Raw genomic sequence first — 26,047 nt, forward strand, 5'->3', positions numbered from 1 at the left:
AATGGCACCCCACTTCAGTACTCTTGCCTGGAAAATCCCATGGATGGAGGAGCCTGGTATGATGTTGAGCATCTTTTCATGTGCTTTTTGGCCATCTGTATTTCTTCTTTGGAGAAATGTCTATTTAGATCTTCCACCCACTTTTTGATTAGGTTGTTTTTCTTTCATTTTGAGTTGTATGAGCTATTTGTATATTTTTGAGATTAATTTCTTGTCTGTCACTTCATTTGCAAATATTTTCTCCCATTCTGCAGGCTGTCTTTTTGTTTAGGTGATGGTTTCCTGTGCTGTGCAAAAGCTTTTAAGTTTACATAGGTCCCATTTGCTTACATTTGTTTTTATTTTCATTACTCTAGGAGGAAGATCAAAAAAGATCTGGCTGCAATTTATGTCAGAGAGTTATGCCTATGTTTTCCTCTTCACTTGTGCCTCTTGTATATATGTACTTCTAAGTGGTACATATATACAGTGGAATATTACTTAGCCATAAAAAAAAAAAAAAATAATGTCATTTGCAGCAACATGGATGGCCCTAGAGATTGTCATATTGAATGAGGTAAGTCAGACACAGAAAGACAAATATCATATGACAGCACTTATATGTGGAATCTAAAAAAATGGTACTGCTGCTGCTAAGTCACTTTAATCATGTCCGACTCTGTGCAACCCCATAGACGGCAGCCCACCAGGCACCCCCGCCCCTGGGATTCTCCAGGCAAGAACGCTGGAGTGGGTTGCCATTTCCTCCTCCAATGCATGAAAGTGCAAAGTGAAAGTGAAGTCGCTCAGTCGTGTCCGACCCTCAGCGACCCCATGGACTGCAGCCCACCAGGCTCCTCCGTCCATGGGATTTTCCAGGCAAGAGTACTGGAGTGGGGTGCCATTGCCTTCTCCAAAAAAATGGTACTAATGAACTTATTTACAAAACAGAAATAGAGTCACAGATGTAGAAAACAAACTTACGATTACCAGCGGGGGAAGCTGGGGTGGGTGGGAGGGATAAACTGGGAGACTGGAATTGATATACACATACTACTATATATAAAATAAACTAGTAAAGACCTACTATGTAGCACAGGGAACACTTTTGAATACTCTGTAATGACCTGTATGGGAAAAGAATCTAAAAGAGTTGACATAGGGATATGTATGACTGATATACTTTGCTGTATAGGAGAAACTAATGCAACATTGTAAATCAACTGTATTCTAATTTAAAAAAATTAAAGAATTCAAAACACTGTAAAACAATGGAGGCGGAAACAATGTCCCCTTCTCAGATACACATTGTTTGCACCGGTGGAACAGAGAACAGCTTCAGGACAGGGTCCTAGTCAGCAACTCTCAGCAACTCACAAGTGAAGACATCTTGTCTGTGTCTTATTCAATCCAAAGCTTGATGAAGAAATAGTTAGGAGCAGGTCCTGAGGAAGCAGGCTGGCACCAGTAAGTTATTTGGAGGTCGTTGGGACCAGGCCAACTGTAGCAAGATAATCCTCCCTTTCCAGTTGAGGATTTATCACTCAAGATCTTGAGAGTTCAAGGGGCATGCTGAGGGGTCTTGAGGGAGAGGGATGGGAGGTTTGGCAGAGTTTGTTAGCAGTATTTTCAAGGCCATCATTTGACTCACTCTCACTTGAACATAAGTGCATCTCCTGGTTGTCTATGCAGAGGAAACCTTTAGATATGTAAAACCAAAACTGCGTATTAGTAGGGGGAAAAGCCACTGAGAAAAGAGATATAACCTGAATGAGGGAACTTGAAACAGACGTTGACAAGGGGGGTTAATGGATCCAGTGGGAGATGAGCTTGACAATGACTGGGGCTATAGCAGAGGCCAATGAAACATTTCTGTACTTAACTCTCTAGGCTTTGCTGCCTTTTCTGATTATCTGGGGGATGTTCCACTATTCTGCAGGAGAATGAGGGACATCTAGTTGCTTTCAGGATAGATGTGTCCCAGTGGGTGGTCACAGCTCTAGAACACAGACTGTAAATCCCTCTAAGCCCAAACCAGAGAAAAAGCATATTCAGTTTCTCTTCTCTGATCTTTGGAGATGGAGGTCTTCAAAGGGAAATGGCAATCAATTCACAGCTTTGGGAGCACAGTCAATGATACACTAACATGTGATGGTTTGACATTCATCTTATGGTGAACAGCATCACCACTTGAATTTCTTAAGCATTTTATCTTATTTGCTTTGCATCCAGCTCATAGAAGACAGAAACTGGAAGGAGAAGGCTTTTAAAAACAACCACGACCACCACCACAGCAAAAACTGAATAGGCTCTAGAAAGAATAGAAGCTAGGAAAAACAACATTTTAGGCAGGCTTTAACAACGTTTAGGCTATTGTCCACCAGTCTTCAAAGTAAACCCACCTTTCCACAACAGAAAATGGGAGTCTTTGGAAGGGTTATTGGGGGGCGGGGGGTGGTGAGAAAAGTGGGGACTCATAGAAACAGAAGATGAGAGGCATTATTCAGGGAAATATTCCTAGATTAGCAAACACATTCATATTCATACTAGCTCCCCTAAATGCCTCCTTCTCTGAGGAAACTTCCTGGAGTCTCTGGGGTCACTACTGCTTTCTTTAAAGGCCCTTAGCCCTCTCTCTCCAGTACTCTTGCCTGGAAAATCCCATGGACAGAGGAGCCTGGTAGGCTGCAGTCCATGGGGTCACTAAGAGTCGGGCACGACTGAGCGGCTTCACTTTCACTTTTCACTTTCATGCACTGGAGAAGGAAATGGCAACCCACTCCAGTATTCTTGCCTGTAGGAGAATCCCAGGGACAGAGGAGCCTAGTGGGCTGCCGTCTCTGGGGTCGCACAGAGTCAGACACGACTGAAGCGACTTAGCAGCAGCAGCAGCCCTCTCTCCAGTCCTCTATTCTCTACTGAATTGAAGCAGCTGATTCCAACTTCTGTCCTCATGTTCAGAGTCTGAACCTTCCAAGAACAGAGAAACACACTCTCCATGTGCCTGTGCCCATCACTGTGCCTGACACTAAAAAGGGCTCCCAGGTTGCCTGCTGGGTGTGCTCTTGCCGAGTGCAAATGACAAGACTATAATGTGTCAGTATGGAACAGGAAGGGCCACTGTCCTAGCTAAGTGAATACTCTCACCCAGGGAGATCTTTTATTTTCTCTGGAGTTCTTATCTTTGTGGCTTTAACTTCTTCATTAACATAAGCTACAGGTGTCCAACATCATTTTTACATTTTAAGGATCAATACAAAGGTATTAGAAAGTGTGCTTAAAGCCTGAGGGCTGTTTTCATCCTAATACTATGCAAAACACAAAGGCAGATGCCCACTTTGTATCCACAGAAGCATCATGTGTACACACTCTCACCTGCTGAAAACTCCCAAAATTAAACCGGTTGAATGAGTTAGGAGAGATCAGTTGCAGTTTTTCTCTTTAAGAAAAATTGCCTTTATGATGTTTAATTTGTTTATATCAAGTTAAATGAATAAGTATACAAAGAAATATAAAATAGATCAGGAGAGAGGGGAAAACAAAAATCTCACCTTGTTGTCCAAACTTCTGTTACTGAAAGAGCAAGCAATGTTCTCCTAGTTGCACAGAAAAAATGGATTGTTTAGAATAACACGGTGCTTGGGGGTCAGAGGCTTTAAGAGAAAGGGTCTGAAATTCATGCCACCCCACCCACTGGGGTTGTGAACTGGGCTTGTTCTTGCCCTTTCTAGTGCTTTGACTACACTGGTCAACTCGATATCAAGAAAAAGGCAAGAATTTTTTGTCCATATCTGGTTGATGATGTACCCATTAGTCATCTCGACTCTCTACATCTACTCAGAAACAGCAAACGTGTTGTGTTGCACAAGGTCCCTGGGAACCTTGGCAGGGCAACCGTTTACTGCTAGCTGGCCTGGGTCAGGGTGTGAATCCTGGATGAACTCCATGAAGCTCCGTGGTTGCTAAGAGACATAGTATCTTTAAATGTCGATTACAATTTTCCTCAACAGAGCTCAAATATCATCTGTTGTTTGAGCTTTAAAAGTTGCATTATATGTTAGATTTAACATGATGTGGATGAAAATCTTGACTTCATCATTTACCAGCTGGGTAATGATGCTAAGTTACTTCTCTCAGCTTCATTTTTCTTTCTCTGCTAACAAGAAGTGGTGATAGAAAACAACTTCATAAACTGCAAAACACTCTACCTGAATTAATTCGAACTACTTAATTCACATCAGATGTGAGAACGTATGTGAAAGAGAATGAACACAAAAAAGATATCAGAATATAAATATCACAGGAGTTCCTGTGCTTCTTTGATTGTATATTATTTTTACTATGTTTGAAGAAGATACTAAAATCTATGTGAAGTGAATGTGAGGTTATTTGACAATCAAAATTCATATTTAGCTCTTAAAAATAAATTTGGGGATAGTATATAAAATTATTAACAATGGTTTATTATTACAGTATCATGTAATATTATAATAAATATTATTAAAGGCAAAGATATCCTAGTTCATTTTAAGTGTGATTTAATCCACAAAATGTTCTGAGTCCAATTTGTTAAGGTAGGGTATTGTACATCATGTGTATGCTAAACTTTCTGGTGAGGACTGGCAATTGAGACTTAAAAGTTCAGATAAGGAGGAATTGGCCAATACTTTGGCCACCTGATGCGAAGAACTAACTCACTGGAAAAGGTCTTGATGCTGAGAAAGACTGAAGGCAGGAGAAGGGGATGACAGAAGATAAGATGGTTGGATGGCATCACCGATTCAATGGACATGAGTTTGAGCAAACTCCAGGAGTTGGTGAGGGACAGGGAAGCCTGGCGTGCTGCAGCCCATGGGGTCGCAGAGAGTCAGACATGACTGAGCAACTGAACAAAAACAACACAGAAGGAATTGCAATTGACCCCTCCATGGTCTGTAAATGGATGCTCCCAGCATGTATATGTTGACAGTAACAGTGGAGCCCGGCCATGTGTGCGTATAACCATATGCTAAGTAGAAAAACCCCTTCCTTTAGGGTTCCTTTCTCACTGAGCCCTCACTGGATTCATCCTCTGGGCTGTGCCCCTCATACCTAGTGGTCCTTGGCTCTGCCCCAAAGTACCATACCGGCTGGGCATGGTAATGACACACTCTTTGAATCCATGCTTTAGTGAATTCTTGCAGTATTCCTGTTTTTCCTGTCTGAGCCTTCCTGACTTTAAATAACCAAACAGCAGCTGCTTGGAATCCAAGTGCTTGGATTTTGGGATTAGACAAGCATGGCTAAAATCCTGACACTGACAATGGCCAATTATTCACCCTGGGACCCTGGGCAAGATTACTTCAACATTCAATGACCTACCTGATTTTGCTCATCTGTAAATGAGGATAATAGCATCTAACATGTAATTTTTTTATATTAAAAAGATACAAGCTTTTAGTATGGTGCATAAGGGAAAGCTCTCAGAAAGTTATAGAGTGTCATTGGCGCTTCTGAAGTTTGATAGGCCATCATAAAGAGTAAAGAGTTTGTTCTTTTTTGTTCCCAAGGGATAAACTGAACCAATAAATGAGACTGCGAGAGAGAGCTAGTTGGGTTCAACAGAAGGAAGAAATTCGGAACCATTTCCGTGGCCCCCAGAACAGGAGAGATTGTTTCTGGGTCCCGGAGTCTTGAAGGGCTCAAGCAGGAGACAGGTGCCAACATCTCAGGGATGCTAGAGACAATATTTTGTTGGTGAGGTGGCAATGGTGGTAGGGAGACTGGTGGCAGTGAGCTCTCTGATTCTCTGTAAGATTTAATGAAATTTTACCAAGATATAGAATTCCTATGCTTTGTTTTCCTGAACATTAAAACATATATAATGTCATTTGCTAATCTCATCAAATGGACTGCTCCTTATTAAAGTGTGCAAAGAGATGGAATTTGCAACTATGCTATATAAATAAATATTATCTTTGAATATTGCAAATATATGAATATAGAGCAAATATTATTTTCAACTTTCTGAAATAGCTTTGTAGGAGCTATGTAGGAGACGAATCTCTAAAAATATCCTTTAATTCTTTAAAGTTTTTTTTTTAAAATAATATGGCCATCTCAGAAACATGAGAGAATTACCCATTGTGAGTTATATGGGACAAATCCTTCAGAAATCCTGATTTATAATAGTACATTAGGAACAATGAAAAAACTCCCATTTGGGGGATCTATATGCCATACGTGCTAACATCTCCCTATGAGGTAGATATTTTTAGTACTCCCATTTTATAGAGGAGAAAACTGAGGTTTGGAGAGATCTAGAAATTTGTTCAAGGACACCTAGCTAAACGTGGACCGTCTGACTGACTCCCAGCCCCTGCTTTTTCCACTGTGTCATACTTCTTTTCGACCACTTCCTGTCGTGCCTGAACAAACACAGTTTAGGTCAAACGTCCAAACAACGATGACGTGCCCCCGTCACGCCTTCCAATTACACCCTATAATTTCCAAGTCTGAGTTGGAAATCCTTTGGCTCTGTGCTCTTGTCTGGCCTGCTCAGGAAAATGTTTATTTTGAGATATACCTCTCTCAGAACGGCTGGATGTTTTTGATGGTCATTCATACATGGACAGTGTTAAACTGGAGGTACAAGAGTAGCTACTTTTTCTCTCAACTGAGACTGCCCCTTTGTCCCCTGCTCCTAATTTGGGTTATGTTTCAAGGAGGGTGTTAGGGTTATTAGTGGGTCCATAGAGACTATAAATAGCACCCTGGGCTTTAGCCAACTCATCGTGTTTATGGGTTGCGTTGCAACCGTTGTTGGTAATTATAGACGCGTGGGTGAGGATGGGTACTGATGAATAGTTCCTCCTCTTAGTTTCCTCTTTGCACAAGCCCAACACTGAGAGTGTCCAAACTCACAGTCTCATCATAAGGTCCCTCGTGTCTAGCCACTGCTGTATTTCCTGGCTAACTGAAATAACCAGGGAGGATGAAAGATTTTAAGGTATTCCATATTACCAGCCAAGCTACAATCTGTGTAGTCAATGCCTTCTTTAAAAGAAATAATGTTATTTCAAGCTCAGGTGGTAAAGAATCTGCCTGCAATGCAGGAGACCTGGGTTCGATTCCTGGGTCGGGAAGATCCCCTGAAGAAGGGAATGACAACCCACTCCAGTATTCTTGCCTGGAGAATTCCATGGACAGATCATGGGGTTGCAAAGAGTCGGACGTGACTGAGCGACTAACATTTTAAATTTCAAAAGAAAGTTGCTTCTTATCCTACCTGTAGACATCGTACCTTCAAGAAAGATTTCCTCCTCTTTGTGATGACAGAGCATTTCCCACAGTCTTTGCAGATAAATGTGTAGACAGGATTCATGGGCCTAGTTGAAATGAAGATCCCCAGGAGAACTCAGTGAAACAACACGTACGCTGCATCCAGTAAATTGTTGTAGTCTGTAATATAAGCTTTTTTAATACTCCACATACAAAAGAGGGCAGTAAAGGGAGGTGGGGAGCGGTCACCTTTTCCAGCTTTTCTCTTTATTCTCTCATGTGTCAAGGGGACGTGTTGGTCACAGACCAAGGATGCTCCCTGAGCTGACCATGCAGCTACCAGAACAGTCAGGTACATCTGATTATAACCAGTCACTGAACTTAGACTATGTGAAAGAATGGAGTATAAATAGCTGAGAGAAAGAAAAGAAAAACTGCTGTCATCTTCAAGGTGGAAGACATTCTTTCCCACTCACTAATTTCAGTCCATGCCTTTGGGTAACAGCAGCATAAAATCAACTAGTGGGAAAGAGAAAATGGGGCCATCTAGGCGGATCCATCCAATTCCCTGTTATATGCCCCTGCCACATCCTAACTTTGCCCTGGCTTGTCTAGTTCATGTACTCTGATGCAGGCTAAGTAGGTAGTTCTCAAGCTGCCTAGAGGATCTGGCCAGGGTTGGTATAACATGGTGCAAGAAGCCAAGAGGAATACCCATTTAGTATCCAGGGACAAGATACTGAGCTCATATAAGTATGTGACAGTTCATTTAAGCAAAAGGTAAGGAGTAAAAGAAGCCATTCACAAAGGATGACATACTGTGTAATTCCATTTATACAAAATGTCTGCTGCTGCTGCTGCTGCTAAGTCGCTTCAGTCGTGTCCGACTCTGTGCGACCCCAGAGATGGCAGCCCACCAGGCTCCGCCGTCCCTGGGATTCTCCAGGCAAGAACACTGGAGTGGGGTGCCATTTCCTTCTCCAATGCATGAAAGTGAAAAGTGAAAGAGAAGTCGCTCAGTCATGTCCAACTCCGAGCGATCCCATGGACTGTAGCCTACCAGGCTCCTCCGTCCATGGGATTTTCCAGGCAAGAGAACTGGAGTGGGGTGCCATGGCCTTCTCCGCACAAAATGTCTAGAATAGGCAAATCTATAGAGACAGAAATGGCAACCCACTCCAGTACTCTTGCCTGGAAAATTCCACGGATGGAGGAGCCTGATAGGCTACAGTCCATGGGATCGCAAAGAATCAGACAGGACTGAGCAACTTCAATCACTTTGATAGAGACAGAAGGGGCTTCCCTGGTGAGTCAGACAATAAAGAATCTGCCTGCAATGCAGGAGACCCAAGTTCAATCCCTAGGTCAGGAAGATCCCCTGGAGAAGGAAATGGCAAACCACTCCAGTATTCTTGCTTGGAGAATCCCAAGGACAGAGAAGCCTGGTGGGCTACAGTCCATGGGATCACAAAGAGTTAGACATGACTGAGCAACTAACACTGTTTTTCTATAGAGACAGAAAGTAGTGGTGCCTAGGGCTGAGGGATATGGGAGGTTGGAGGGTGATGGCTAAGGAGTAAGGCATTTATTTTTTTCAAGTGGTTAAAATGTTCTAAAATTGATTGTGGTGATGAATGTACAACTCTGTAAATAAGCTAAAAGTCACTGAAGAGCATTCATTAATTGGGTAAATTGTTTGATATGAGAATTATATCTCATGAAGCTGTTAAGGGGAGCTAAGCTGTGGAATACCACAAACACTGAGTAAGGAATAGTGAAGTGAAGAATGCTACCCAGAGATGGTCTGCTGAGTGGTCCTAGGAGGGAGGTCAAAGGCATTACACAGTTCCAGCTACAGCTCAAGCATTAATATTTCGAAAAGGGCTGTGATGGCTTCTCTCCTCATGTAAAAGACCACTGGAGATCATGTCATGATTATTATAATCTACTTCTCCCATTCCAGTGGGATGAATCTGTCTAAAGTTGACCCTGGTGAATCTTGGTCCTTGGTTTATAGCTATGGAGAAATCAACTTTTCATTTCTCAAAGCCTAGTTAGAAAGTTAGTTTGTGCACTACGATCCTCGGAGATTAACTGCTCTTCCAGGTGTCAGTATTTTCCTATGGTTGCATTTTTTTTTTTTCAGGGCTCACTCAAAGAGTTTCAGACTTGGCCAGTCATTGGAGTAGGAAGGTGGTTTTAGTTATCTTTGAAGAAAAAACCAAATTTCTCCAGTATGTCTGTAACAAATAATGAATGAGGAGCCACTTGTACAAGGTCCAGTCCTCGATACAGTGATATGAGACATTTAATCCAGTATTTAGATGCCCTGATCCTTCTACAGCTCTCCAACCTCATCTCTCATTGTCTGTCTTACAGAGATTCAGAACAGTGGCCCAAATGCACGCCTGCATTTTTGCTCATGCTAATCCTACTATCCAAAATATCCTTCTTCCTTTTCCACATTTGGCTGCTTCTGACCTGGTCTTCAGCTCTCTTCCAGGAAGACGTCCCTAAATTCTCAGAATGATCTGGGAGTCCTTTCTACAGTCCCATGGCACCCTGTTATACTTCATCAACACATTTGCTGCATTGTAATGGGATTATCTATTCATCTGTGTCCCTACTGGTCTGGAGTCTCCTTAAGCTCATCAGTGTATCTTTGTCCTCAGCTTGGCTAGTTTCCAGCACCTAATACATTCTTAATAAATGTGTGTGGAACCCCTTTGCTTCAAAGAGGCTAGGCAGCAGTCACGTGGGAAGTTTGACCAAAGAGATTTGGCACCATTCCTCTTAACCCCAAATATCATTCTAATAATCAGGTCCATTCAAAAGATCACAGAGTGGCAGGTCGTTCTAAGAGTTCCCAAAACCTAGCACATGGCCAAGCATACATACTAGGCACCCCTTAAATGTTTGCTAAACTGATGAATATTTACAGTCATATTGACTGTCATATGCTAACTGTCTTACTGACCACACTTTACATACCTTGGACAATCCTACCCTAAATTATTTACTCACATGCTAAGTTCATATGTTCATTCACTATTTGACAAAAGAACACTATGAGTTTCCCACAATGGAGCTGAGCAACTCTTCCCTTTTGATAAAAGCACCATCTTGGAAATGGAAGATTCATGTAATTGTCTGAATATTCAAATATTAATTTATAAAAGCGAATGGGAAACAGAAAAAGAAAAGTGCTGATATTAGTAAAAATATGCAAAGAGTTCTCATTAACTAAATAAAATTAAGACAAAAATAGAAATAATTAGATGTGCTAAAAGTGGCCAGTCTTCAGCTGTGATTGGATGCTCAACGGAAGAGATGTTGATTGCATGTTCAATTACTAATAAAAAGAACAAATTAAAGAGCATGGGTAAAATTCTGGGACCGTAGTATCAAATATAGTGTCCAAAAGACAAAGAGTAGTTAGTCAGCATATTTATAATTACTTTTTAAATTTCTGGAAGTCCTCTTACCTCTTAACTAAACCAAATAGTGTCTGTCTTTTGCTTGATATCTATATCTGATTTTCGTGTTTTTCATGAATACATTACATATCAAGGCAGGAAGTGACATGTCATATTGGAGATTCTTGAAGGCTTTTCCACTCCCAAAATCTTTGGGAGGAGTAACACTTTAAAAGGACATAATAGCCAACTGAGGACAAAATTCAAAGATTATATCCTAGCTGCAGCTTTATTGCTAAGTTATTAAAAGCACAGACATAAGAGTCAGATACAACTAAGTCACCTAGCAGTGTGTCTCTATCAAGTTACTTAATCCTTCAAACTTCAGTTTCTTTATCCAAAATGAGGATGATAATAGTACTCAGCTTGTAGGGTAGCTGCAATATTCAAATGAAAATATTCAGTGTGGTTAGTCCAGTGGCGGGTACCTACTCTGAGCTTCTAACATAAAAGTTGCTGCCTAGGAGGGAAGAAGGATGATGGAAGAAGGGACAGGATAGGCTAAGCTTGGCCTACTTCACAAATTGTCTAGGACCCCACTGGGTCTTCCTACTGAAAACTCAACACAGAGACATTACAACTTCTATTTCTACTCCTGATCTACCCACTGGGCCATTCTGGCTTCTGCTGGAGTGAGTGGGAGTGTGCTATTTCTTTACCTAATGACTCCTTCCAAATTAGAGAAGTTGGAAACCCTGACAGTTTGTTCCACCCATTGCTTTTTTTGTTTCACCACCTCTGCACTCAGGAAGGTGTGTCTCTGATACTGTTGTCACATCTGCATTTTGATTTTTCAGTTGTCTGAGGCTCCCAGCTCTTTGAAACAGGTAAAGATTACAACTCTACAATTATAGAATTAAAAGCGGCTCAGTTTAGGACATGCTGTTAAAAACAACACAGCAGCAGGCTAACCCTGTGTGATGGATACTGGGTACCACAACCCCTGAAACTCATATTCACCACCCAGGGCCTCTGTGCTTGCGCCCCTGACATGGCTGGGACTGCAACCTCACTTCCATTTGGACAGCATTCTTGCCTACATTCTTCTTTAACAGTTTACAAGGATTTAATGCCATTACTTTTTGCTGTTTAACATTTATTATTTATTATTTTTAGCCTTGCTTATTAAAATATTTTGAGAAAGTCTTGTACTTCTAATATTGTACCAAGAACTCAAACATCCTTGAGGAGCAAGCAGGCCTAGGTAGAGTAGAGAGAGAATCAGAAGTTGGGGGTGGGTGGTAGCAAAAAACTCAAAGGAAAGGAAAGAATGAGATAAAAGAAAAACCAAGACTATCATGTCAAAGTACCCAACCCAGAGCCTAGAAAGTAGTGGGAAGTGTTCCGTAGTTGAAGAGTCTGCAACCTTTCTTGTATAATGAGGCTGCCCTAGCATATTGCTTGTGAAATGACTTCCAGACAAAATCAGTAGTCATATCAAAATTCATTCATTCATTTCATTTCAGTCGCTCAGTTGTGTCTGACTCTTTGCGACCCATGAATTGCAGCACGCCAGGCCTCCCTGTCCATCTCCAACTCCCAGAGTTCACTCAAACTCATGTCCATCGAGTCAGTGATGGCCATCCAGCCATCTTATCCTCTGTCATCCCCTTCTCCTCCTGCCCCCAATCCCTCCCAGCATCAGAGTCTTTTCCAATGAGTCAACTCTTTGCCTGAGGTGGCCAAAGTACTGGAGTTTCAGCTTTAGCAGCATTCCTTCCAAAGAAATCCCAGGGCTGATCTCCTTCAGAATGGACTGGTTGGATCTCCTTGTTGTCCAAGGGACTCTCAAGAGTCTTCTCCAACACCACAGTTCAAAAGCATCAATTCTTCGGCACTCAATCTTTTTCACAGTCCAACTCTCACATCCATACATGACTACTGGAAAAACCATAGCCTTGACTAGACGGACCTTTGTCGGCAAAGTAATGTCTCTGCTTTTGAATATGCTATCTAGGTTAGTCATAACTTTCTTTCCAAGGAGTAAGCGTCTTTTAATTTCATGGCTGCAGTCACCATCTGCAGTGATTTTGGAGCCCCCAAAAATAAAGTCTGACACTGTTTTCACTGTTTCCCCAGCTATTTCCCATGAAGTGGTGGGACCGGATGCCATGATCTTTGTTTTCTGAATGTTGAGCTTTAAGCCAACTTTTTCACTCTCCACTTTCACTTTCATCAAGAGGCTTTTTAGTTCCTCTTCACTTTCTGCCATAAAGGTGGTGTCATCTGTGTATCTGAGGTTGTTGATATTTCTCCCGGCAATCTCGATTCCAGCTTGTGCTTCTTCCAGTCCAGCGTTTCTCATGATGTACTCTGCATAGACGTTAAATAAGCAGGGTGACAGTATACAGCCTTGACATACTCCTTTTCCTATTTGGAATCAGTCTGTTGTTCCATGTCCAGTTCTAACTGTTGCTTCCTGACCTGCATACAGATTTCTCAAGAGGCAGGTCAGGTGGTCTGGTATTCCCATCTCTTTCAGAATTTTCCACAGCTGATTGTGATCCACACAGTCAAAGGCTTTGGCATAGTCAATAAAGCAGAAATAGATGTTTTTCTGGAACTCCCTTGCTTTTTCTATGATCCAGCAGATGTTGGCAATCTGATCACTGGTTCCTCTGCCTTTTCTAAAACCAGCTTGAATATCAGGAAGTTCATGGTTCACATATTGCTGAAGCCTGGCTTGGAGAATTTTGAGCATTACTTTACTAGCATGTGAAATGAGTGCAATTGTGCAGTAGTTTGAGCATTCTTTGGCAATGCCTTTCTTTGTGATTGGAATGAAAACTGACCTTTTTCAGTCCTGTGGCCACTGCTGAGTTTTCCAAATTTGCTGGCATATTGAGTGCAGCACTTTCACAGCATCATCTTTCAGGATTTGAAATAGCTCAACTGGAATTCCATCACCTCCACCAGCTTTGTTCGTAGTGGTGCTTCCTAAGGCCCACTTGACTTCACATTCCAGGATGTCTGGCTCTAGGTGAGTGATCACACCATCATACTTATCTTGGTCATGAGGATCTTTTTTGTACATATCAAAATTACTAGTCCTAAATACTGACATTTTGCTGAAGCTCTCTTCTTTCACAGGTAATCCTTCTGAATGCCTTGTCAACATGCACAGTATCCATTTCCTTACACTCATATTCTCCCCACCTCCTCTAACCTGACTTCACACCCTTGCAGGAGCACAGGCACTGCTCTCCTTCAGGGTCAATGGGTGCCTTTATTCTGTGGGTGAGTTTTGGCCTCACTGGCCTTCCTGAAGTATGTGACACAGTCAACCAGGATGATCTGGGAGTCCTTCCTATGGTCCACAGCAGCCTGTTTGTGTGTGCATACTAAGTCACCTCAGTCGTGTATAACTCTCTGCGACCCTATGGACTGTAGCCCACCAGGCTCCTCTGTCCGCCATGCCCTCCTCCAGGGGAATCTTTCGACCCAGGGATCAATCTTGCATCTCTTATTGTTTCCTGTATTAGCAGGCTGCTTCTTTACCACTAGCACCACCTGAGAAGCCCCATAGCTCATGGTCTCATAGCACCCTGTTTAGACTCTTTCAACACATTTACTATGTTGTAAAGGGATTATCTATTTATCTGTGTCCCTACTGGTCTGGAGGCTCCCTAGGGCCCATCGCTATAGCTCTTTGTCCTCAGCTGGGGTAGTTCCTAGCACCAAATCTATTCTTAATAAATGTGTGCTGAACCCCTTTGTTCAAAGAGGCTAGACAGCAGTCACCTAGGAACTTCAGCCAAAGAGATTTTGGCACCATTTCATCTTGAAACCCTCTTCCCTGCCATTCTTGCCACAGTTTCCCTTTCTTCTCCTTCAGTTTCCCTTTCTGGCTCCTTCTTCTTTGCTCGCTACTTTTGGTTGACGAGTTGAAGGAAATATCCTTGGTTTTCTGTCCTCACAGGACATAGCTATCCCCTGCCATGATTTTAACTACCACCAACATGCAAACGACTTTCGTATTTTTCTGGTCATCTCCGACCTGTCTTTTGAGCCTCAAGCCCACATAACTGACTGCACGATGGGCATGTCCACTTGGATATCCCACAGGCATCTCAAATCCAACACGCATATACCTGAATTCATTCTCTCTCACACCCCCTGCTCGCCACATCATCTGTAGTCACTCAAACTAGAACTCTGGGCGTCATCACAAGTTTCTCATTTTCCTTCAACTTCCACTTCCTTCCCTGCTACATGTCCACCGAGTTTTGGAAATTATATCTTTCAAAACCTCTAATCCACACACCCACTACCTTAAGTTGCAATTCTCACATTTTTCTTGAATTCTTTTTACAGACTCTCAATGAGTTTTCCTGCCTCCTGTCTTGCCATCTTCAGACGCATTCTCCTCACAAACACCCAAGTGATCTTTCCAAAATGAAACTCTGGTAAGTCCCTATCTTCCTTAAAGCCTAGTGATCAACTTCCCATTGCTTATACGGTGGAATAAAAACCCATTTTCAGAGCCTACCAGGGGTTCTTTGATTTGACTACTATATTTTATTACTACTATTCTCCCTCCCTCTCTCCAACTTATATTAGAACTTAGAACTTCTAGAAATTCTCCCAAAGACCACGCTGTTCCATACGTTTCCATATATTTTTTTAAATGCAAAAGAATTTTTTTCTTTTGTCTTTGCATCTCATTCTCACCTAGATAAGTGTCTATTTATTAACAAAGGGCTATCTCTTTAGCCTTCTCTAACTTTCCCTCTCCTTAGGAAATTGACTACTTTCTCTGATCTGCCACAGGATATCTCTGTCAGGTATCTACCACACTTATTTACATGTCTGTCTCTCTGCTAGACTGAAAAAAGTTCAGGGTGAGGAATGACATCTTATTAGTCTTTACTCTCACTCCTGTGCGCAGGGCCTGCCGTAAAACAGGCACTGATTCCGTGTTTGATTCGTAAGAGAAGACAGCACCTCATCATCCTTCATATCAACCGGAATTGAAAATCCAAGAAGCCACTTTTGAGAGCGTCAGTCAGTTTCAGTCTCAGTTGCTCAGTCTGAGCAGCTTCGAGCAGCTTCCTGAGCCCTCCACCAATACAGAAAGTATCCAACCTGCCAGGAGGTGTGCGCTGCATTCACTGATCCTGCTGATTGGATGGCCTTCTCCTCCCTTCGCCCCAGTCTCACACCCCACAAACTGTGCATCTTAAAGGTCATGGTCATAAACAGTCTTTATCAATCAAAGCATCAGTAGAGAAAAAAATTCCCACTCTAGGATATGGTGAGACAGTTGGTTTCAAAACATTGCTGATCGTTAAATGAGTAATGTTAATGTGATCTCAGAATAGTAAACACACCCCCACATGGATAATGATATTACTTGCATTATCTGGAAAGGAAAAAAAAAAAGCAACATTTGGCTGCAAGGACCATGGAAGAGAAGTCTATACGGGTAATTCAAGTTCTATCAGGGCAGGTAAACTGCAGTTTTCTAAGTGCCTCCCCCCACAGGGTGGGCACACACATTCCCAAATCAAATCTTCCTTCTAGGGTAGAGGGTGTGAAGTGGGGGAAGTTCAGGGAAGTGGGGAGACACACATAGAGGAAGAAAACAAAGGCCTTCATTTTCTAAAACTGTCACTCACTCTGGTTGAGAAAGAGTTTCTTAAGAATTGTGAATGTCCTGTTCAGGAAGTAACACTTCATCACACGGCTAATAATCAGCCCTGTGCTTGTCAGGGATTGGTTTTTCCCTTCTATGGTGAGAGAATGACCTAATGAAAGCTTGGATACCTTCCCCAGTGGCCTGATAGTCATTTGAACACATTCAGCATCCATCGGTATTACTTTAACTCACCTGGGAGACTCACAATGGTGGGGTGGGGTGTGAGAAGGGTTCTTCTGAAGTTTCAAAAGATTTGTATGGAACCAGGCCAACACCCCACACCAAAGCAGCTTATGGGGGTGGGGGGCCCTGTGCATGTATCAAGTCAAACCAAATGTACTTTATTTTCCCCCTCCAGCTCACTTGCCTTTGCCTCTTCTCTCTCTGAGTTCTTCCCCAGAATTCAGTATCTTGAGGGTGTCTTAATCCTTAAAGAAAACAACCCAATCAGCTTATTCTCTCTGAAGTGTTGGCAATTCAGTACAACCAGTGTTTACATTTAGAGGGGATGAGTACTTTACCCCAAGGAATGACTCTCTAATGGTGAAGTTTCTGGTCCTATCACGGGAGCTGATGGGACTTTCCAGTGCCCCTCAAGTCCTACAGTGACTACTGATGATGAGGGCATGGAAGCATGATCCTCATGCTTCCTTCCCTGACAAGAGGCTGATAGCTTTCCTCATGGTTATCAACCTTACTTTTATGCAATAGTTCTGTTTCAGCTTTTTTTCAGAAACACTAGGCAGAAGTAGTTAAATCCCAAAGGCCTTTGCCTCTTCTCCAGTGATCCTTAGCACACTGGCACTCTATCTGGGACTTCTTCAACAGAGAAGACAGCCTGAGGAGGGACAGGAAGCTGGCATCATGTGAGCCCTTAGGTTGTATCCATTTTTAAGACCCACGTCATTTGGTGATCTTACAGCAGATACATGAAGGTACTCATCCATTCATTAATTCAAAAATTACTTATTAAGCTCCCCCTGCATGCACTAAAGAACAAAACTGACCAAGCCCCTGCCCTGGGCAAGCTTTAAGTTGGAAACTGGTTTACACTATTTCTATCTGTCTCCAGAAAGCAGAACTGGGACAAATGGCTCCAGGAAGCAGATTTCTGTTTCACATAACAGACAACCAAATATGGAATAGTAATGAGCTCCTGGTTACTAGAAGGGTCTGAGAAGAAGATGCACGACTGCTTGCTGCAGAGATTCATGCATGCAGCTGGACTAGACCCTCTGTCTTCAGTTGTTGCTTTTAGCAGCAGGTGTCTTTTCTCAAACAAAATTTTAACCTGCATCTCCAATATATTAAAAAAGCAGAGTTGCTGCGGTTGAAGTGGTAAATATGGATCTAGAGGATCCCCTAAAGGCCACTCTGTCCAATAAACCCCAGATATCCACAAGCCACTGGATGAGATAGTCATGAAGCTCTCAGCCTACTCTGGAATCATGGGGGTCTGTGAATCTAAGTAGGATGGCATATGTTTCACACCAGTCTCCCTCTCCCTCTTCCCCATTTCCACCTCTTTCTAGGAGAGAATCTGGTGAAGCTAGAGAAAAGAGGCAGAGGCTCCAGGAATATAACAGAACTCTTAGAGAATACAATCTGAGAGTCCATGTGTATTCTTTGTCTTTTAAAACAAGATTTACTTCCTAGCAATGGACTCCCTCGTCACACCCACTGGGATGTAACAGGTGTGACTAAGGGATTGCACACTATTCTACAATCTGGAGCAGGAAGCTGGACATTCAGTCTCCCTTCAGATCACTGCCAGGAAAGTTCTATTCCCATTGGGCACACTGTGCTTAGAAAGGAAAACCTTCAGCAGGTCAAAGACTCTGGGAACTCACTGGCTTGGGGCTGATGATGGGATTTAGAACAGGAATCTGGCAACCTGAAAGACAGCTTGAAGTCTTTGACAGGATACAGCTACCACACAGAGCCTCTCCACCCAGCTAGAATTGTCTTGATAGTCCCTAAAAATTTCATCCAAACTGGACTCACATCATCTTAGCTTCAGAGTCTACAAAGTTGTGAGCTGAAATAAATGAGTCAGTTGAGCTTTTCTTAAGCCCATGATTTTCCAGTTTGTCACATACAGGAAACATGATTTGTGCAGAGATGTTAATAGGTGTTATTCAATAGAATTCTGAAGAGTATTACTCTGAGAAACCCTCTTTAAACAAAACTAAGCAGGTTTCATTACTGTTGGACTTTTCAGAGCCTTGAAAATGTTAATGTGAATTGTGAGTCTCTAAGCAGGGAAAAAGTTGACTTAAAGCTCAACAGTCAGAAAACTAAGATCATGGCATCTGGTCCCATCTCTTCATGGCAAATAGATGGGGATACAGTGGAAACAGTGTCAGACTTTATTTTTGGGGCTCCAAAATCACTGCAGATGGCGATTGCAGCCATGAAATTAAAAGACGCTTACTCCTTGGAAGGAAAATTATGACCAACCTAGATAGCATATTAAAAGGCAGAGATATTACTTTGCCAACAAAGGTCCGTCTAGTCAAGGCTACGGTTTTTCCAGTGGTCACGTATGGATGTGAGAGCTGGACTGTGAAGAAAGCTGAGTGCCGAAGAACTGATGCTTTTGAACTGTGGTGTTGGAGAAGACTCTTGAGAGTCCCTTGGACTGCAAGGAGATCCAACCAGTCCATCCTAAAGGAGATCAATCCTGGGTGTTCATTGGAAGGACTGATGCTAAAGCTGAAGCTCCAATACTTTGGCCACCTCATGCAAAGAGTTAACTCATTGGAAAAGACCCCGATGCTGGGAGAGATTGGGGGCAGGAGGAGAAGGGGACGACAGAGGATGAGATGGCTGGATGGCATCACTGACTTGATGGACATGAGTTTGGGTGAACTCCAGGAGTTGGTGATGGACAGGGAGGCCTGGTGTGCTGCGATTCATGGGTTCGCAAAGAGTCGGACACGACTGAGCAACTGAACTGAACTGACTGAAGAAGGGAATACAGTATACAGTATTCTCTAATTGTAGTTGAACTCCAAATGCTTTTTTCTCACAAGACAACTTAAAGTTCTCCATTTACCTGAAACACACTTGGAAAAATGCTGCCATAAGCCGAACACTTAAACCAAGTTAAATGAATCTAGTTTTATCTTTTATTCAAGTAAGCTAGCATTTCCAAAGTATACTAATGTCTGATCCACCATTTTGGGAGAAAAAAATTTCATGTGGATGAACTGTCTACATAACTGAAGCCTCAGACACCTAAACAATTAAATCATTTTATCTGAAAATCTTTCTAAAGTGTATGTACATCTCTACTTTTTATTATGAAAAACAAAACAATTCTGAGTATAAAAGTAAACATATGCCTATTTTTAAAAGCTTGAACATTTGGAAAAGAAGAAATAAGGCAAAAGTTACTCACAAACCTATAACTTAACATTTGATGTAATTTTTCTCACCTTATTCTGTATAGAAAGTGTTTCTTAAATATAGAATAAATGATACAATTCACTTAATATTTTCTATATCACTAAACATTCTTTGAAAATATGTTTTAATGACTCTTTAAGGGTCTATCATATAAATGCATCATACTTCATTTAACCATTACCTTCATGGGATAAATCAACTGTTTTATTATAAATAACTATGAACATCTTTTGTCATAAATAGTTGTCTCTATTTCTTCTGAATAAATACCTAAAAGTAGAACTAATAAGTCAAAATACATAAGTACCTATAAAGCCCTTGTTACATATTGTCAAATTGCCTTCCAGATGATTTGTACTATCTATATGAGGGTCATATTTTACCACACCCTCACCAACATTAAATATTATCATTTTTGAAAAAAACAGTGTTGGGACTTCCCTGCTGGTCCAATGGTTGAGAATCTGTCACCCAATGTAGGGGACAGGGTTTGATCAGGGAACTAAGATCCCACATGCTGCAGAGCAAATAAGCTAGTGCCACAGCTCCTAAGCTCTAGAGCCTGTGAGCCACAACCAGAGAAGCCCACATGTCGCAGCAAAGACCCAGTGTAGTCACACACACACAAAACAATAATAACAAAATTTTTAAAAGTGTTAATTTGATAAGTTAAAACTGCCATACTGTTTTCATTTTTTATTACCAGCGAATTTGAATGTTTATATATACTAATTTACCACCAATATTTTATTCTTCTATGAACTGTCTACACATAACATACCCATTTTTCTCTGTGGCCTTAATATTTTTCTCATTGATTTGTATGAACTCTGTTAAGGTTACTGAATGTCATATTTGTGACAAATAGTTTTCACAGCTTGTTATTTATCTTTTAATTTGACATTGTTTTAAATATGTAAATATTAGTATCTATTTATATTAAAATATGACTCCCTTTCTGTTTTCATTTCTTTGTTTTCATGCTTAGAAAATGCTTCTTGTTCAGAAATCAGATGAATACTCACTAGATTTTTCCTGGATATCTTATGGCTTCATTTTTTAAAATCCTCTTTTAAAAAATATGGTGTGCCACTTGTTTTTAAAACTGAATAAAACATTTTCTTAATGACTCAGGCAGGGTTATATTTATAAACAGTGTTTAAAGTTTTGTGTCATAAGACAAAATATTCCCAGGCACCACTGAAATGGTAGAGAGAATTTTCCCCCATTCTCTGAGACCTCAGACTCTATGATTTGCTAATTCTGTGGCTAATTTTCAATTTTGATCTCTTCTCTGACATTAGGCTTTTAGCTTTCCTCCGCTATTGTAGATGCAATTGTGTGTACTGTCCACCAGTCACAATGTTCGCTACTTTAAAAGCTCATACTTAGAATAACTGTAATTGTATTACCATGAACTAGAGATATGTATAGTTGAGCCTGGGTGTGGAAGGCAGAATAATGTCCTCGCAAAGGTGTCCATGGGCTTCCCAGGTGGCACTAGTGGTAAAGAACCTGCCTGCCAATGTAGGAGACTTAACAGAAGTAGGTTCAATCCCTGGGTCAGGGAATATCCCCTGGAAGAGGGCACTTCAACCCACTACAGTACTCTTGCCTGGAGAATTCAATGAGCAGAGGAGCCTGCTGGGCTACAGCCCATAGGGTTGCAAAGAGTTGGACACGACTGAAGTGACAACACAAGGTGTTCATGTCCTAATTCCTAGAGACAGTATATTCAATATACTGTGCTAAACAGCAAGTGAAAATTATGATTTCTGATCAGTTGACCCGGAGAAGTGGAGATTATTCTGAATTACTGGTTGGGCTCAGTGTAATCACAGGGGTACTCGGAAGTGAAACATGGAGGTAGGAGACTCAGTGTCAGAATGATTTGATAAGAGAAAGACTCGATCAGCCATTGCTGGCTTTGATGATGGAAGAGAGCCACAACCCAAGGAATTCAGGCAGCTAGAAGTGAGATGCTAGAAAAGGCAAGCAAGTGGCTTCTCCCTGAGAATCTCCAGAAAGGAATGCAGTGTTCCTGACAGCTTGATTCTAGCCTAATGAGACCCATTTCAAACTTCTGACCCCCCAAATTATAAGAATAAGAATAAATTTGTGTTGTTATAAGCCATGAAACTCTGTGTGATTTGTTACAGCAGCAATAAGAAAATAACATGGGGCCTAGAAGTTTATTAAACAGAAAAAAATCGCATGGGTTTCAGTGCATGACCTTGACATCTGCTATTTTGGCTGCTCTGAGGTTTTATATCCACCACTCTCCCTCCCAATTACTTCCATGGTTGCTGGAAATCCAACCTACATCTAGATCAGAGGCTAAGTAGGGCATTTTTATTTTACAAGAATTAGCCCCTATGAATTAAGTTGCAAACATTGGGTCAAAGAGTGAAGTAGAAGGAAGCTGCAGAGACAAAGTATTTTTTTTTTTTTATATTTTTATTCTTTTTTTTTTTTAATTTTATTTTATTTTTAAACTTTACATAATTGTATTAGTTTTGCCAAATATCAAAATGAATCCATCACAGGTATAGACACAGTATTTTTGAAGTTTTTCAGAGAAATCACAAGGCTGGACTGTCTCCCCAGTTTGGAAGAAAGACCATCCAAGAGAAGGTCATGACCTGGGTGACAGCATCATGGTTTAATTAGCATCTGCACTGAGTCAGATAACCATCTCTGTCTTTAGGTAAAATCCCCTCTGTCTCTAAAATACTGGGTACTTCAAGAGCACGCAGTGCAAGGACTCCACATAGCAGAGTATTCTGGCAGTAGGGCTGGGAGATTAAATGGATTCTGCGCCACCAAAAGCGTTGGATCCAGACTGAATGACAGAGCACAAACTAAGTCAATAAAAACTCAGGTGCTCCTCAAGAATAGTTCACAAATAAGAATAAGGGAGGATCAGGGAAGAAGGACCTGCATTGGGCAGAGGGAACTTGCCTCTAAAATGCATCAAGAAATTTCCCCAGTGGTGTAAGTAAAGACTGCACTTAGATAATGTGTTGTAATAAATGTTGAATAAGAATCTGGAGCATGTTATCTCTGTATTCCTAATGTCTACCAAAGTGTCCTACTTGTAGTAAATACTCAATAAATTCTTGTTATAAGAATGAACAAATGCATGAATTTAGTAATCCTCTGTCATCTTTAAATCCCACTCCAGGGCTAGTAACAAAGACCTAATAAAAGTTTTCAATCTTAACATATAAGACTAATATTTACATGAAGGCCTATTCAAGTTAACTTAGGATGTAAAAAAAGTATTAATATATTGGAATTCTTTTTATTCCAAGGGAGGGAAAAAATGGACTTTCTCTGAGCTATAAGCTTTGGGGTGACAGCTAAGAAAGAAAAGCAAAATGGTTAAAAGTAGAGGATAATAAGTATAGAATAGTGTCATAATTTCCCACTCCAGTACTCTTGCCTGGAGGATCCCATGGACAGAGGAGCCTGGTAGGCTGCAGACCATGGGGTTGCGAAGCGTCAGACACGACTGAGCGACTTCACTTTCACGCACTGGAAAAGGAAATGGCAACCCATGCCAGTGTTCTTGCCTGGAGAATCCCAGGAACGGTGGAGCCTGGTGGGCTGCTGTCTATGGTGTCACACAGAGCTGGACACGACTGAAGCGACTTGGCAGCAGCAGTGTCATAATTTAAAATGTAGTTTTAATAACTTAATGCATGTATGGCATTTAAAGATTAGTATCTGATGTAAATGCCCTCAATAGATTATGACTGTGATTTTACTCTTTAACATTTTTACATGCTCTCCAATAATTAAAAGGCAACGCTCAGAAAAAAATAACCCAAAAAAGTATTAAATAAGGTCAAAGAATATATGGGTTTGTTAATTTATTAGAAAGAAAAGTAACTAATGGATGATGACAAGACTATCTTTACATGTATATACTGACATATAAGATATGGACAGTTACAAAAATGAGAGTATTGATTTAATATATTTTCTTGGCTGTGTTCATTACTTAAGGGATCACATAGTGAATCTACTACTAAAGTAAAGAATACTCTAAGTTTTGAACATGTTGTTTTTTTTAATATAAATAGGACACTTTAGGATAAATAAACCAAAGAAGAGGCTTAACTCAGGTCAAGAAACATTAGCACCAAGATGAAAGGTAACATACAGATCAGATACATAAGGAAATGCTGATTAAGCCATATCCTTAAGGCAATACAACTCACTTTCAAAGTACTTATTGGGGCATTTGAAGACTCATAAGGAACTGACAGCCACCCTTACCCAAAAGTAAGAAAAGATCAATCTTTCAAAAAAAGAAAATAAAAAACATAAACCAATTAAGAAAAGAAAACTCCCTCCCAATTAGAAGCTTTGATTCCATGTTTGCTGTGATGAAGGAGGAGAGCTGTCAGATCCATTCGCTGTCATCAAGAAAGTAACAGGATGGGTATAGACCCAAAGGTGTCAGTGTAGACTAACTAAATGATCTATATTGAATATGAACGACTGGGTAGCTTTCTCCTGTCTTGATTATCAAAGAAAGGTGGTAAATGTACAACTTTAAGACCACTGGGTCAGAGTTATTCCAGTACTTTCTTCTCTCCAAAGTCCCAGACATGCCAATAACCTGAGCCCTTTTTCTTGATAGAAATGTTAATACTGAGACCTAAATGATGCCATTTGGGGCTCAAATTGATTTTATAATTAACTGATGTGAGCACCATTTTCCAGCTCACATTTGTGGAAACTTACAAAGAAAAGAGTAGGTTCTTTTGTTTCTCAAAAAAAAAAAAAAAAAAAACCTTTTGGGCCCTTGGAAAAGAAGTTGCTGATATGGCAGCTTGTATGGGTTCACTGATAGTTATGCCAACCAAATGCACTTTGCTTGGTTGGTGCTTCTAGAGCGTTTAGTGAAAGGAGCAGCACAGACACTGTGTATCTTGATTTCAGCAATGTTTGACAAGGTCTCTCATAATGAGCTTGTATTAACAGAAGTTGTGGCCCAGAAAGTAGAACAGCTGATGGACTGTTCTTTCAATGGCCGAGGAATGTTGAGTAGTGAGCTCACCAGGAGGGAGTCTCTTCTCTTAATGTTTCAAGGGAATATCATCTTAATATTTTTATAAAATATTCAGATGAAGCCTGGATTAGATACCCCAGCATGCTTAATACCATTGGGAAGAGTTATCCATTCATGATCGTGGTGGCAACCAGGCAAAGGGAAAAGAGGAGTCCCAGGGAGCATTATTATTAATAATTTGGGCCCTTGGGAGGTGTTTTCCAAATCTGCCTGCATATCAGAAACACCTGGGACCGTGTTGAAAAATATAAACACTCAAGGCATTGCGTCAGACCTGCTTAACTAGAATTTCAAGTGATAAAGTCCTGGCATTTGTATTTTAAAAAAAAAAGACTACCAAGGAGATTCAGAGGCAATCAGTCCAACTCCCAACTTTCAGAACCACTGTATCAATGGTATTTAGTGATAGTTTTTCCAGGGTCATAAACGGTCCCTACCTGGTAGTCTAGAGATCTTCATGGGCTTTTGAATTATGAGAAAATCCTTCCCTACACTCTGGTTCCATCCATCCTTGTCTCTTCCTCATGGGGCAGGGCAGGGGAGAGGAGGAGCACAGCACCTGGTAAAGAAAGCACAGGCTGATGTCAGCCAGATTTGGAGTCAAGCCTTGCTTCTGTGACCTACTGCCTGTGCAAGGGGGTCTATGCCTCCAATGCCTCTCTTAAATTGCAAGGATTTAGCGAGACACACATGTAAATTTCTGCCTGGTACATAGTTGTCAGTTAATGCCAGCTATTATTGTTAATAGATTGTTCAGCAAAGTCCTCAGTTCTGTTGATCTGAAGTCTGCACTTTTAGAAAAACATGCCTTTTTAAAATATTTATTTTTCTTTATTTATTTGGCTGTGCCAGGCCTTGGTTGCATCATGTAATATCTTTGATTTTCACTGCAGCATGTCAGATCTTTAGTTGCAGCATGTGAGATCTAGTTTCCCAAAAAGGAATCAAACCTGGGTTCCCTGGAATGGGAGCTTGGTCTAGCCACTGGACCACAAGGGAAGTCCCAGAACTGCCTTTTATGCAGCCCTGTCCAGAGAAGGGAAGAAGCCACCATATATTGACCATCAACTGTGTGCTGGGCACAAGGTCTGTCTCAGATCTAATCTGATTTCCTTCCTTGTCACCAAAACCCTCATTTTCGCACATGAGGAACTTGAGGCTCAGAGAGGTTAAATGACTTCCCCAAGTCACCCAGCTAGA

At 41.2% G+C, this 26,047-nt stretch overlaps 1 long non-coding RNA gene across 3 annotated transcripts in view; it reads right to left on the reverse strand.

Moving 5' to 3' along the window:
* Positions 1-998: 998 nt before the first annotated feature.
* The window catches only part of LOC139180413 (uncharacterized), a 63,654-nt gene continuing 38,605 nt past the window's right edge, over positions 999-26,047 (reverse strand). The window contains exons 2-3 of one of the 3 annotated variants that reach the window (XR_011564667.1): positions 25,285-25,406; positions 999-7,419 (exon numbers count right to left, since the gene is read on the reverse strand). This is a non-coding gene — a long non-coding RNA (uncharacterized lncRNA). Of the gene's footprint in view, positions 25,407-26,047 lie in introns of all 3 variants that reach the window. The other 2 variants (XR_011564666.1, XR_011564665.1) reach the window with 2 other exon arrangements.

Source organism: Bos indicus, chromosome 28, assembly GCF_029378745.1.
Source record: "Bos indicus isolate NIAB-ARS_2022 breed Sahiwal x Tharparkar chromosome 28, NIAB-ARS_B.indTharparkar_mat_pri_1.0, whole genome shotgun sequence".
NCBI classification, from domain to species: Eukaryota; Metazoa; Chordata; class Mammalia; order Artiodactyla; family Bovidae; genus Bos; species Bos indicus.